This window comes from Melopsittacus undulatus, chromosome 3 (genome assembly GCF_012275295.1).
Source record: "Melopsittacus undulatus isolate bMelUnd1 chromosome 3, bMelUnd1.mat.Z, whole genome shotgun sequence".
In the NCBI taxonomy this organism is placed as follows: Eukaryota; Metazoa; Chordata; class Aves; order Psittaciformes; family Psittaculidae; genus Melopsittacus; species Melopsittacus undulatus.
In genome coordinates this window covers 101,522,696-101,536,172 of record NC_047529.1, presented here as the reverse complement: position 1 = coordinate 101,536,172, position 13,477 = coordinate 101,522,696, and the positions used below count along the sequence as shown (strand labels likewise).

At 41.1% G+C, this 13,477-nt stretch overlaps 1 protein-coding gene across 1 annotated transcript in view; it reads left to right on the top strand.

Moving 5' to 3' along the window:
• The window catches only part of LRFN2 (leucine rich repeat and fibronectin type III domain containing 2), a 181,197-nt gene that overhangs the window by 77,820 nt on the left and 89,900 nt on the right, over positions 1-13,477 (top strand). The window lies entirely within an intron of this gene.

The window sequence follows — 13,477 nt, the reverse complement described above, 5'->3', positions numbered from 1 at the left end:
GTTCTGAAGAAATTGAACAGATTAACTAGGTGAAAAACTATTCACCCAGGGAGTAAGGCTTTGTGCTCTGACTCTTCCTGACTAATTTAACACTGTCAATTTGACAAATGAAAGAGTTTGTTAATTTTTCATAGGTGGGGAAAGTGAGGGCTGTGATGTGTAGATGGTCTATCATAGACTCAGTCACTGGAAAAAACAGGATCATCACTTGGAGGGGTTCTTAGCCTGCAGCACTGCATACAGTCAGTTGGCATCAGCAGCCTGAAATAAAAATGAAGTGCCACCCAGAATATCGTAAGGAGGGATTTTAGAGAGGAAATGGTTCTGGCCCTTTACTCTGTCCATTCCTACAAGGGAATGCAGGACCACTATTCCTTACAGTGTTTGAAACAAAGGACTTTATCTAGCTCATTTGTCCAGTACTTTACTAAAGCAGTTACACCCAATTACTGTGACTTCCAATAATTCTCCCCTCCCACAGTTCTGTACTAGCATCTGGGGTTTTTTGTTTTTTAATTTATTATTCTGCTAGCTAACCACAGTGTGAGGTAAATTGTCCCTTTCACAAATCAGACACCTCTCCAGTCAAGATGACCAGATTCATTCAGTTAACCTGTCACTTAAGTAATTCTTCTTTCCTCTTCTGTTGTACCCTTGCAACTTTGTAACCAAAACAGCTTAAGAGATTGTATTAAACAGGAGAATCCAGGTGCTGACAACTCAAAAGCTACTACTTTCCTCTTTGCAAGTACTGATTTTTTAGATCCAGAACAGTTGTGATCTGGATATTAATCAGATCTGATCCCGCATGCACACAGCCGTTCATTCTTGTGATTACCAACTGCACAGTAACTCTTTTTGTGAGACTTAACACTCTGGCTGTGATCCAGGCTGTACTGTTAGTACATTCAACATGCAAGTTCTAAAATACACCCTGTGTTTTGATCTGGGAACTGTAATCTTTATCCGCTGCCATAATGGTATGTGTCATAGCTATGCACAGTTAAACAGTGAGGGACTGCTTTGCATTTGTGTAGATATCACTAGTTTCTGTACCACATTTTCTGCTATAGAAACCTCTAGATTCATAATTCCCAAATTTGTGAAAGTCAGGTTTTTATTTCCTCTTAGGAAAATAAAGCCAGTCATAAATATCCTGACTCCCACAGGATGCTGAAAAAAGACCTATTTTTGAATAATCCGCTTCTTAGGCTTTCACATCCTCCAGCTCTATTTTGTTGTATCTGGTATCGGTCAATAGCCTGCCTTTATAGGAAGCCATGAGACCCCCAGAAGAAGTTGTAAAAATATTCTTAGAACCTAAGAGGGCATGATCATAAGTAATTCTCCTAACTTCCTTACTCTTACATGGAAAGGTCATTCTGATGTTGAGTGCCTCTGAGAAGATGACTTTCTTTGTATTAAATTTCTCCCTTATCTTCCTTTAATATATTCAGAGGTATTTATATCATAATGCCAGAGGCTGTTTGGCTGTTTGATCCCTGCAGCAAGGAAATTGAATTGTTAAATTTTTTGTCATGGAAAAATAACCAAAAGTTTTGAGGATTGTCATTACAGTCATTAAACAAAACAACTTGTCAAAAGCACATTGGATGTTTATCTCCAGACTCTCCTCCCCAGCTCTACCTGAGCTGGGAGAGACACATAGCTTTTGAAGGCTTGCTTCAACCAGACCTATTTGAAAGACTTTCAGGAATAAGTGAAACTCAGGAAAAGTGACAAGAGTCCAAAACTAGATGATGTTGAGTAGATTTTAAAAGGGATGACCACGTGTGTGGTAGGTACGATGATCTCTGACATCTTCAACCTCTGGGGTGGTCTGTGCCATTAAGTATTGCTCTAAACAAGGAGAAGGCAGGCAGGCCTATCTGCTGGTCTCAGTTCTGACTCCAATCCCATTTGCTACGTTTACTGCAGCATTTAATTAAGAGCAGCTTTTTTTTTCTACCTTTTAAACTGCAACTCCAGAAACTTGCTCACCAGTAGCAAGACAATCATTGTCCCAAAACTGAGACAGAGAGGCTAAGCAAGCCTCACTTGTTGCTGGCAGGGAACCAGCAGACTAACCTTGTGTTAATCACAGGTTAAAAAGTTGTATATTTTGCTCAAATTAGCAGTGGGGACATACTGAGTAGGGTTTTTTGTTGGTTTTTTTTTTCAGTCTAAAACCTTGCTTACAAATCACCTGAAGTGCTTTCTGGGATATGGATTGATGGCATTTTCTCAGTCCAAGTCACTAAAGAATTCACAGAAAAATTCCCCATTTTTCAATTAAATGATCTGTTTTCATGCAAAGAAGAGTCAGGATCAGGAATGGATTAAAAGAAAACCCCAAACCTCTTCTGGTCCAAAGCCTGGTTAGAAGAACCAGGCAAAAAGAACGTTTTTGTATACTCCACTTGAACTGTGTGAATTGCCCCATGTTGCACCAAAGAGCCAAGGTGAATATGTGCTTTTGGCATGAATGATATCTTCATTTAAATGTCTATGTTGTAACTTGTAAATATGAAAGGCACTGTAGCAAGGACTATAATGCCAGCCCCCAAGGTGGTTCCAAGTCAGAAATGAGTTTTCAGGAACACTTTGGAACTGTTTGTTTCCCCATCTGAGTGAATATTTTCTTCTCCCTTCTTCATATTATGGAAAGAGGTAATGACTTGTTCACTGATGAATGAAAATGTATCTTGTAGTAGTATTTCCAAGTCTGTAGAAGAACAATTCCTCAGGAAGCAATCTAATTCCAGCTGGGAATTGGATGCGTGTATATGGCTATACGCATATATGTATTTTAAAAACAACTTTTATTTTCAGTTTGCTATCAATCCCTAATCCAAAACATTATAGCTTTAGCAAATTTGGTACAGCAATGCTGAACTTACTCTAGTTCAGGATTTTAAAAAGTGACAGAAGAGGTTCCTGGGCACCCGAATCTAATTACTTATACTGTTACGTTGCTAGAAAGGTCCCTGGAGGGGATTTGGTTCATGAGCTCTCCCACACAACCACTCATGAGTTTCAAGGGCCACAAGCTTTTCTCAATAGGCAGCCTAAATGAAACTACCCTGTTGGAAGGATGAGGGAATTCAGCAGTACAGATGTACACCAATCTATCTAAATTCAGAATAACAAGACAGAAATCTGTGCAAGTAATCCTGATGGGCCAGTGGCAAAAGAGATCAGACACAGAAGAAATTTTGTTTTACTTTTCTTAAACTACAGTCTGAACCCTTAATTTTTATGGATCACCTTGTATATGAAACACCAAAACATGGGGCCAGTCCCTTGAAATTACCCAGCTTCTGCACAACTCTTTTCTATCCTATCCAGACCTTTGATTTAGTAACAGTTCTCATTGAGTAGAAGGAGACTGCAGGCTGTATTTCTGCAGTCAGTATTTAGAGTACACTTGATTGCTTTAATACTTGTATATGGTGTGTTACATAAGGAGAAAATGATTAAGACACATTTGTTGAGCTGTAACAACTGTTGTTCTTACCAATAATAACAGCCACCATTCTGCATGCAAAATGCAATCAGATCCTGTGCTGAACAACCTGAAGGATGACAGCTGATTGCTTCTGCTGCTGCGAGTATGAAGGGGAGGGTCACAATGCAATTTTTTCTTATGTATTGCCATAATTTGAGGATTAAAGGAAGGTGGACATGATAAACATCTGGTCTTACTGAGATAGCACATATATTACTAAGATTCAAGTTAGATTTGCTTTGTCTTAGTGACTGGCACCTAATAAGGACTCTTTTTCCTGTTTTTGCTGTGCCATGAGGAATCTTTCAGAAAACTGGGCTTGCCTCCCAAAGACAGACCTTGTGTTGTGATACCCTGCAAATTCACTGGTAACTCTGGTTTTGGGGCAGAGTAATGGAAGAAACCGTAGTGAGATGAATGTCAATATGCCTTCAGTAAGCAGATTCTCTTTCCTGAGCTGTTAGAAAAGTAACTGTGTCTCCGATTAGCATTTCTTCCCAGAACACCCACTGGAAGAATATTCTCATTGCACATTCTCTCTTCCTTTAAGGATAACCCTTGTAATATCATGCAGGTCCACATGCCACCCACCTGCTTCTTCAGGACTTGTCAAAGCCAGCTGCTAAGGCAGGTCAGTCAGTACGCTTATTTCTCTGTGGATCATAAAAATAGGAACAGGACTACTTTCACATACACCAGAACCAAGTGAGCTTCTGCAGCCTAACTAGCTTTGCACCAGAAAAAGGGGGAGCAGATTCAGGTCAAGCAACAGTCTGTAAGTTATTAGAAGCAAATGGGATTTGGCAAATATTGAGTTGGCAGGAGGCATTAGAGAGAAGCTCTTCATCAGTGGGTTGCCCATGGTGCTTTGAAGGGTCATTGCACTGGCAGGATTCTCCTGTTGCTTCCTCCTTCCCAGGGGCATTTTGAGGAGGAAGATCATCCTCTGCTACATAATCACTTCTTTCCTCCCTCTCCCTATGGCATACCCTTCTTTCACATGCTTGTTTATCATGCTGAGCCATGATGCAGGGTTTTGTGCTTCTGTTTCTCCTTTGCCTCTCTTTCTCTCCTTCTATAAATTTTTGTTGCAGAAGTAGGGCTTCAAGAGATTTTTGATAAGTGAAATAGTTGGGGCTTCATGAATTGCTTCTAAGTCTAAAAAAACTCTGCATTTAATAGGACACTAGCATGGAACTGAGTGAATGCTAATGAAGTGCTGGAAGAGGCATAAACTTCAGGTTTATCCTTACAGTTGTCTTGGGTTCAAGACACAAAAAGTCTTTAACGCACTACTATGACAGAGACATCTTTACTAAAATAAAGGGGTAGATGTTCAGAAAACTATGGAGTCTGGGGTGGTTCAGCCTTTTCTGGCCATTTTCTTCACACTGGGACTGCAAGGACATTTATCATACTGGTGCTGTATGGTGTGTCTGGAGACTGTCAGATCAAGCAGCCAGAGATTTGAACTCCCCCTACATCACTATATTCCATGTGTTGTAGGGGTTAGAAATATCTGAAGGTATAAAGCCTGTCAGAGCAAAATATTAGTATACAGACCTGGATGAAAAACGAGCTATTTGTTTCTGGGCTTTGGTGAATTATCAATGGTTGTGGCAGCTTTGTAACATTATCAGAGATCAGGTTTGCTGTGGAGAGTAAGATAAGGGTCAAAGAGAGGAATTACATGTATAAGAAAAAAGAAACCAAACAAAACTACTAAAAACATTCAGGCTGCAGGTTGGATATTCATCAAGCTAGAGTTGAAAGGAAGAAGAGGACAGCATGAAACCCAGTTTAATTTCAAAAGCCCAAAATAGCTTCAAGATGGCAACAGGATTTTACTGCAATGGGAGATACAGTTCCTTCAAATGGAAAGACAAGCCACCATAGAGCCATGGCTTTAGTATTTCAGTGTCTTCTTGTCCACCACACAGGTGTGGTACAGTCCCCCTAGCAATCAACAGAAACATTTCCACGGTTATGATGGACCTCCCCAGATTGCTTCTCAACTCCCTGAACTTGGCTTTGCTGGCTGAGGCTGTCCTGGCCCAGGATCCTCAAGGTGGAGTTGTGCATAGAATTATAGAATCATAGAATAGTTAGGATTGGAAAGGACCTCAAGATCATCTAGTTCCAACCCCCCTGCCATTGACAGGACACCTCACACTAAAGGATGCCATGCAAGGCTTTGTCCAACCTGGCCTTCAACACCACGAGAGATGGAGCATTCACAACTTCTCTGGGCAACCAATTCCAGTGCCTCACTACCCTTACAGGAAAGGATTTCTTCCTTGTATCCAATCTAAACCTCTGCTGTTTAAGTTTTAACCCATTACCTCTTCTCCTGTCACTACAGTCCCTAATGAACAGTCCCTCCCCAGCATCCCTACAGCCCCCCTTCAGATACTGGAAGGCTGCTATGATGTCTCCACGCAGCCTTCTCTTCTCCAGGCTGAACAGCCCCAACTTGCTCAGCCTGTGTTCATATGGGAGGTGCTCCAGTCCCCTGATCATCCTCATGACCCTCCTCTGGATTTGTTCCAAAAGTGCCATGTCCTTTTCATGTTGAAGACACCAGAACTGCACACAATACTCCAAGTGAGGTCTGACGAGAGCAGAGTAGAGGGGCAGGATCACCTCCTTCGACTTGCTGGTCACGCTCCTTTTGATGCAGCCCAGGATACAGTTGGCTTTCTGGCCTGCAAGCACACTCTGCTGGCTCATGTTAATTTTCTCATCAACCAGCACCCCCAAGTCCTTCTCCACAGGGCTGCACTGAATTTCTTCTCTGCCCAACCTGTAGCTGTGCTTGGGATTGCTCCGACCCAGGTGTAGGACCTTGCACTTGGCATGGTTAAACTTCATGAGGTTGGCATCAGCCCACCTCACAAGCATGTCAAAGTCCCTGTGGATGGCATTCATTCCCTCCAGCGTATCAACAGAACCACACAGCTTGGTGTCATTGGCAAACTTGCTGAGGGCACACTCAATCCCACTGTCCACGTCACCATCAAAGATGTTAAACAAGACCGGTCCCAACACCAATCACTGAGGGATACCACTCGCTACTGGTATCCAGATGGACATTGAGCCATTGACCACAACTCTTTGAGTGCGACCATCCAGCCAGTTCTTTATCCACTGAGTGGTCCACCTATCAAATTGATGTTTCTTCAATTTAGAGACAAGGATGTTGTGTGGGACAGTGTCAAAGGCTTTGCACAAATCCAGGTAGATGAGGTCAGCTTCTCTACCCTTGTCCATCAGTTCCTTATCCCCATCATAGAAGGTCACCAAATAGGTCAGGCAGGATTCCCCCCTAGTGAAGCCATGCTGGCTGTCACCAAGCACCTCGTTGCTTATCATGTGCCCTAGCATGCCTTCCAAGAGAATCTGCTCCAAGATTTTGCCAGGCACAGAGGTGAGACTGACTGGTCTGCCATTCCACGGGTCAAAAACTTAAATAGCAGAAGTTCAGATTGGATATAAGGAAGAAGTTCTTTAAGGGTGGTGAGGCACTGGAATGGGTTGCCCAGAGAAGTTGTGAATGTTCCTTCTCTGGTGGTGTTGAAGGCCAGGTTGGACGAAGCCTTGCGTGGCATGCTTTAGTGTGAGGTGCCCCTGCCAATGGCAGGGGGGGTGGAACTAGATGATCTTAAGGTCCTTTCCAACCCTAACTATTCTATGATTCTGTGATTCTAAAGGATCTGCTTTATAGCTGACTAAGCTATTTTTTGTGGGGAGTGAAGGCGATAAGATTTGCATGAAAAAGAGTTTGGGAATGAGCTCTGAAGCCTTGGTGCTTGACAAGCCCTGGAGCGGTAAATTGGAACTTTGAATGACAGGGAAGGTAAACAAGCAAGTCTTGGCAGGATGTGTCAGGATGTAGTTATAGCAGGAATCTCAGTTGGAGTCCAGAGGATGTGGGAGTTGAGAGAGGGTCTGCAACATTGTGATAGGACTATTTATCTGTGTCGTGGTTTAAACCAAATCCGCACAATTTGCTCACTCACTATCCCCTCGCTCCCCCAACTCCCGGAGAGTTAGGAAGAAGAATCCAAAGAATGTAGCCCCCACGGATTGAGATAAGCACAGTTTAATAGCTAAGGTACAACATAAATGACTACTGCCACTACTACTACAAATAATAATAATAAACAACAAGTGAAGAGAATACAACACCTCACCAGCCACCGACCCATAACTCAGCCCACCCTGCCTGACCAAGCACCAACCGAGCACCGACCGATACCTCCTCCATCCCCCCAGAGTTCCATCCCTTCCGTGTCTCTCCCGGTTACATCCTGGGCATGATGTGCTATGGTATGGAATACCTCTTTGGCTAGCCTGGGTCAGGTGTCCTGTCTCTCCTTCCTCCCAGCCTCCCCTCCTCCCTGGCAGAGCATGAGCTCAGAAAAAGCCTTGGATAAAACCAAACATTTGAGCAGTAACTCAAAACATCAGTACTATCAGCAAACGTTCTCAGCCTGAAAGTCAAAACACAGCACTGCACCAGCCACCAAGAAGGAGAAAAATGACTGCTACTGCTCAAACCAGGACAATCTGGAGAATTCACAGTGGCCAATGAAATTGAATGTTGTATGTATGTGCAGTTTGGAAATGTACCAAACAAGGAGATAAAAAGGGCTTGGGGATTTGAGTCTCTGCATCAATTTGAATCCGTGTTGTAAAATGCCACAATTTTTATAGGCAAAGAGCAAACAGGCATCTCCAATAGATAATTCAGCTCATGGTAGAATAAAAAAGATAGAATGGATGAGGCTCAGTGGTGCCTGTCACACATTATGAACAAAACTGCAACAATCAGCTTACAGGGGAAGTTTAACAAGTTGGTATCTAGGCACAACCAGTTAGACTGAGTGGTTATTCTCTGAGACACAGCCTTCACTCACCGAAGTATCACTTCCAAGTCAAAAACAACAAATGAAGTAAGAAATGTCAAAGATCTAGGTTAAGAAAAACACCAAAATAAATATCAAACCATTATTTAGTTTGTAAAGGCATAATGAAAATTATTTTGAATACATCTTGTCTTTCTATGTGAACCACTTTGTAAAAAAGATGTAAAAATAAATGAAAATAGGAAAATAAATTAAAGCAAAGAGGAAAATAAATGAAGGTAAAGAATATGCTCAAGGCACTTGGAAGCTAGCAGCTATTACCTGCAATTCCAGAAAGGTTAAGCGTTTCAGTAATTAACTTTTTATTTGTTATTCCTGGGTTAGCACAGTTTCTGGTACTTAGTGGTACATAGATATGTTATGAGTTGCAATTATTTGAAGGAGATTTGAAGATATATGATGTGTTCATTTATAATTGAAAGTGGGAATCATTCTGGTGGACCTGATAGCAGGCCATCAGGATGCTTGTGCTATCGGTCCTTCAGAGGCAGCAATCACAGCTGGGTAATAATGTTGTCAAACAGATGTTTGACAGCTTACAGGTTACAAGTTGAAGGATTCTCATCATCACTCACAGAGGTCCAGACAAATATGTTTTTATGAAAACAGAGTTGTCCATCCATGGCAGTGGCCTTTGGAGCAGTTCTGAATTCAACTTACTTACTCAATGCACACAAAAATATTATGAGTAAAATTGACTAACCTGACAGCAGTCTCAAGAGCAAACAAAGAAACTGAAATAGATGGTAAGGAAGCAGTCTCATCTCCCTGGAAGTTTTCAGAGAGAGCAAGAACATATTGCTGATGTTCATAGTACCAGCCCTTTGATAAACAAAAGGACTCCAGACTCAAGGGCTGCCAATCTGCCACTTTTCAGCAGCACTAAAATTCTCTTCAAGAGGTAAGAGAGCTTATGATTTCTAGCTTCATAGCTCAATTATCTTTCTTTAATGTTGTACCATAAATGGTGAAAATCTGATGTACAGCACTATTACTGCTCTCTCGAGGCACACCAGAATCACTTGGCTGCCTAGTCGTGCTCCTGTCAGTTTCCTGTCCAGAGCCATAAACTTCAGTACAACATAAAATGCTAGTATCACCAGCTATAAAGCTGTGAGAGGCAGTTTGCTCGCCATGCCATCTGGGAAAAAGCTTCTTTACTGTTTTTCAAGACAGCCCAAGGGAATCACTCACTTGCTGTTACTGACCTTGAGTTTGATCTATATGGATGTTGTCAATCCTTGTTAACACATTTCTAATAAGAGCTAGAGAAGATGCTTTCTCAAACTCTTCAAGAGAGCTCTTGCATTCACTCTGAGTGTGGGGACTGAGCCTCATGACTACAGCACAGTACAACTAGATTGGCCTAAAGCCTTTGGGAAGTGTTTTGACAAAATGTCCAATCAAAAGCTGGTTCATTACAGCTAAAATCCCTGATGGAAACACTGGAAAATGTTTGACAGTCAGATTCCTGAGGTTCCAGTAATTACTGGTCAGCTGTGAGGAAAGAAAAGGATAAACCCAGACTGGCCTAATGGAAGAAGATTCCACTCCACAGACCTCCTGACCTACTGTATCTCTTGGGCTTGGGTATTCCTAAAACTCATTTCAAAACTCTATAAGCTGTTTCAAAATTAAATTCTAGTTGAGATCATCCCATTCTCTTCTGCCTTTTCCCCCTGACCTTAGGGAAATAATTTAATTTAATTCCCCTGCTCTAGTTTTCCCTAGAAATAAAATAGCAATGATTGTCTGTCATACTCACCTTTAAGTGACAACATGATTTTTCAGCTGATCGGTGTTTGCCAAGAGAATTGAAACTTGTCAAGAAAAATGCCAACCCCTGATGGTGTGCCAAGAGAGACAAAAGAAAAATGCTGAAGTCATAGTAGCTTTCCCTCAGTGGAAACTTCCTGGCTTTACACAAACATTTTCCTGTCAGCATTTACCACTAACTATTTGAACTATTTGCATTGCATTTTCACAGCTAAGCTCTTTAAAAATAAACTCAGCATCTTCTGTAAACAGTATTTTCACGGGATTTCAGAGAGCCCAGGAGCATATTCTGGTATACTGGTTTCAGATACGTACTGTTGCAGTGTGCAGAGATAATGAAAGATGATGGAGAAATATGGTAGTAAGAGTCATATTTTGTGCCAAATGGCAAAAATAGTTTTTAAAAATTAGTTTGAGTGTTACAACTAAAAGGTGCTCTGGGGGAGGAGCTGTTTCTTTCTACTATGGCCACTAGGAACATAAGAATGGCTAAATTGGTTCATACCTGACATCCATATAGTCCATCCTTTCTGCAATGCTGTTTACGAGCAGATATTTAAGATAGCCATATATGATATTTCTCTCAAGTTTCTCCCATTGTGTTATATCTTGTTTATTCTATATTCCCCCCAGAAAAAGATAAAAATCTATGCTTTTCCAAAATAATCAGACAAGTCTCTTGCTAAACCACCAAAACAACAGCATTTATCAAAACAATACTAATGAAAAATGGAAATGCTCTGCTTTAGAAGGAATGAATGAACATAAATGACTGTACAAGACTATAACCTATCACCTTCATTGTCAGTGTAAGAATTTTTAAGTTGCATATAATTATTTTGGTTTATTAACTTATGTGAAAATGTCTATTATAAGGGGGAAATACTCAACTGTCTTCAGCAGCATAATTTTTTTCACTATTATGAATAGTGCTACAGCTCCAATGAGTTGAACTAGCAAAATTCTATTCCATCAAGAGTGGGACTTCATGTGGGAGCCCTTTCTATGGCTGCTAATACTCCCCAAGTTTCATCTTCTTCCTGTTTTGTGCTTTGGATATGACATTCTCACAGGACTTCTTGGTTCCCCAGGCCGCTAATCAAAACTGAGAGTGGATCTTGAAATCAGTAGTACTTGTGATGCTACTTCAGCAAGCAGGGTTCAGGTTGGTTTTACTTAGTTCTCAGCAGATGTGCAGTACAGTAGCATGCTCTATGCTGGCTGTTCCAGAGAAGTAATGAGCAGTAATTATCTCTTTGCTTTCATGAATCCCTGGACTTGGTTACTACAAGTAGATGGCAAAGATGGAAAGGAGCCATCTACTATGTCCTTTGGTTTTTTTTTTTTCCCAGTAGTAGTGTGAGGCAGCCTTGCAATGGTGTGCACACACTTTACCCAACAGTTGCCCCCTGGTCCCTTCTCAAAGTTCAGCTTTGGCTCCAGAGGGTACCTAAATAACACATTGCTCACACCACCTAGCAACAATCCCTGGCACTATTCTTCCAAAGGAATTCAGTTCACACTCAGGTTTAGAATGTGAAGATGCTAAAAGTTTCACAACATTGCTCAAAGGGAAAAGAACACAAAGTGTTTCCCCTTCCTTATTTAATCTGGCTATAGCATTTCTGAACATGTCTGTAGTTTGGTGTATGCTTTGGGATACACTACAAGACATGTTCCCTTGCAAGGGAACTGTTTTCACTTCAGGTTTCCTCTCAAACGGTGATTCTTCACCCAGGCCTTGAGAGACAGTTTTGCACTATTAATTGCATGTGTTTAAAGGAGCAACAAGCAATCTGTTAACGTACACAAAAAGCTTTTACCTTCTCCCTTTAAGTATTCTAGATTATTAAAAAAAAAAAAGTCATAAAAGTTTTCACATCTGGGGGACAGAAATAATTAATTTCCACACTGAGAAAAAAAATGTTAATTTATCAGACAAACCACAAGACATTATTTATTACTGCCCCGTATGTACAGTTTTTGCAACAAAATGAGTATTTGATCCATTCAGTCTTTCCACATTGCCGTATTTAAAAATTAAAAAAAAAATAAAATAAAAGGGGCATAAGATCATCAGGGCAACAGTGACTATGCAAGCCAGCATGAATAGCATTTGGCTGAGATTCAATAAACTGTTTTTTTGAATTAAGATGCAGCAGTTCCAGAGATGTGGAAATGGGCTACATTTTAGCCTATAAAGACATAAAAGAAGCCAATATTCTGCTCTTTCACAGCAGTTTGCCCGATGTACTTTATCTGGGTAAACTGACATATGCCTCCAAATTTTCAATGGTTTGGAGTTTCATTGTGGAAAATATGATGGATTGGGTGCCACCAAGATACAAAATGTAGCACGCTCTAATATGTGGTCATCACAACTCTTATGAGATTCTTTACTGTAAGAGTGACAGAGCACTGGAACAGGTTGCCCAGGGAGGTTGTGGAGTCTCCTACATTGGAGATATTCAAGGGCCACCTGGACAAGTTCCTGCGTGATGTACTCTAGGTTACCCTGCTCTTGCAGGGGGTTTGGACTAGATGATCTTTTGAGGTCCCTTCCAACCCTCGGGATTCTGTGATTCTGTGATTCTGTGATTTGGGTCTCTTCTCATATTTGCTATTCATCTGTGTTGTGTGTTCATTGATTGCTCTGGACTATTCTCTCTCCTCACAGCCCAATTTTGCCTTGTATTATTAGACTGAAAAATCTGCAGCACTGTCTCTCTTCCCACATGCGAACCAGAACATAAGCAGCAGACATTCAGTTGCAGTTGGGAGCTCTCAGTACTGCTGATAAATAGTACAGATTTGATTACACAGATCAGACACTTATTCTAATCTCAGTTACCCACCTGTGAAGATGCAAAACTATTCAAAAGAAAATCCCTGGTGTCAGTCTGACAAAGTAAAACAGATACTCTGTCCAACAATCATTTGAAGAGGGTTAGTTTCTCGTGCATATGCTTCTGAACCTAACTGTTTTCTTCCTTACACTACTGATATTTTCCTTGTGAAATAAAAACCTGTAGACATTTTCTTGTTTTTCTAACAAGCTTGCTTTGACGCATCTCAGTACGAAATCCTTGTAAGCAAGCTGAATACACAGAGTAATCCAAGGTTTATGCAAAGGCAGCCAATAACAATAGGTAGCTAAACCTCAGTCCATCAAAAGAAATATATCAGGGACATTCTCTTCTTGTGTCATCACTAAAAATTACAGGGCATAGCCAAGAAAACAAACCTTGCTACAGGAGACTGACTT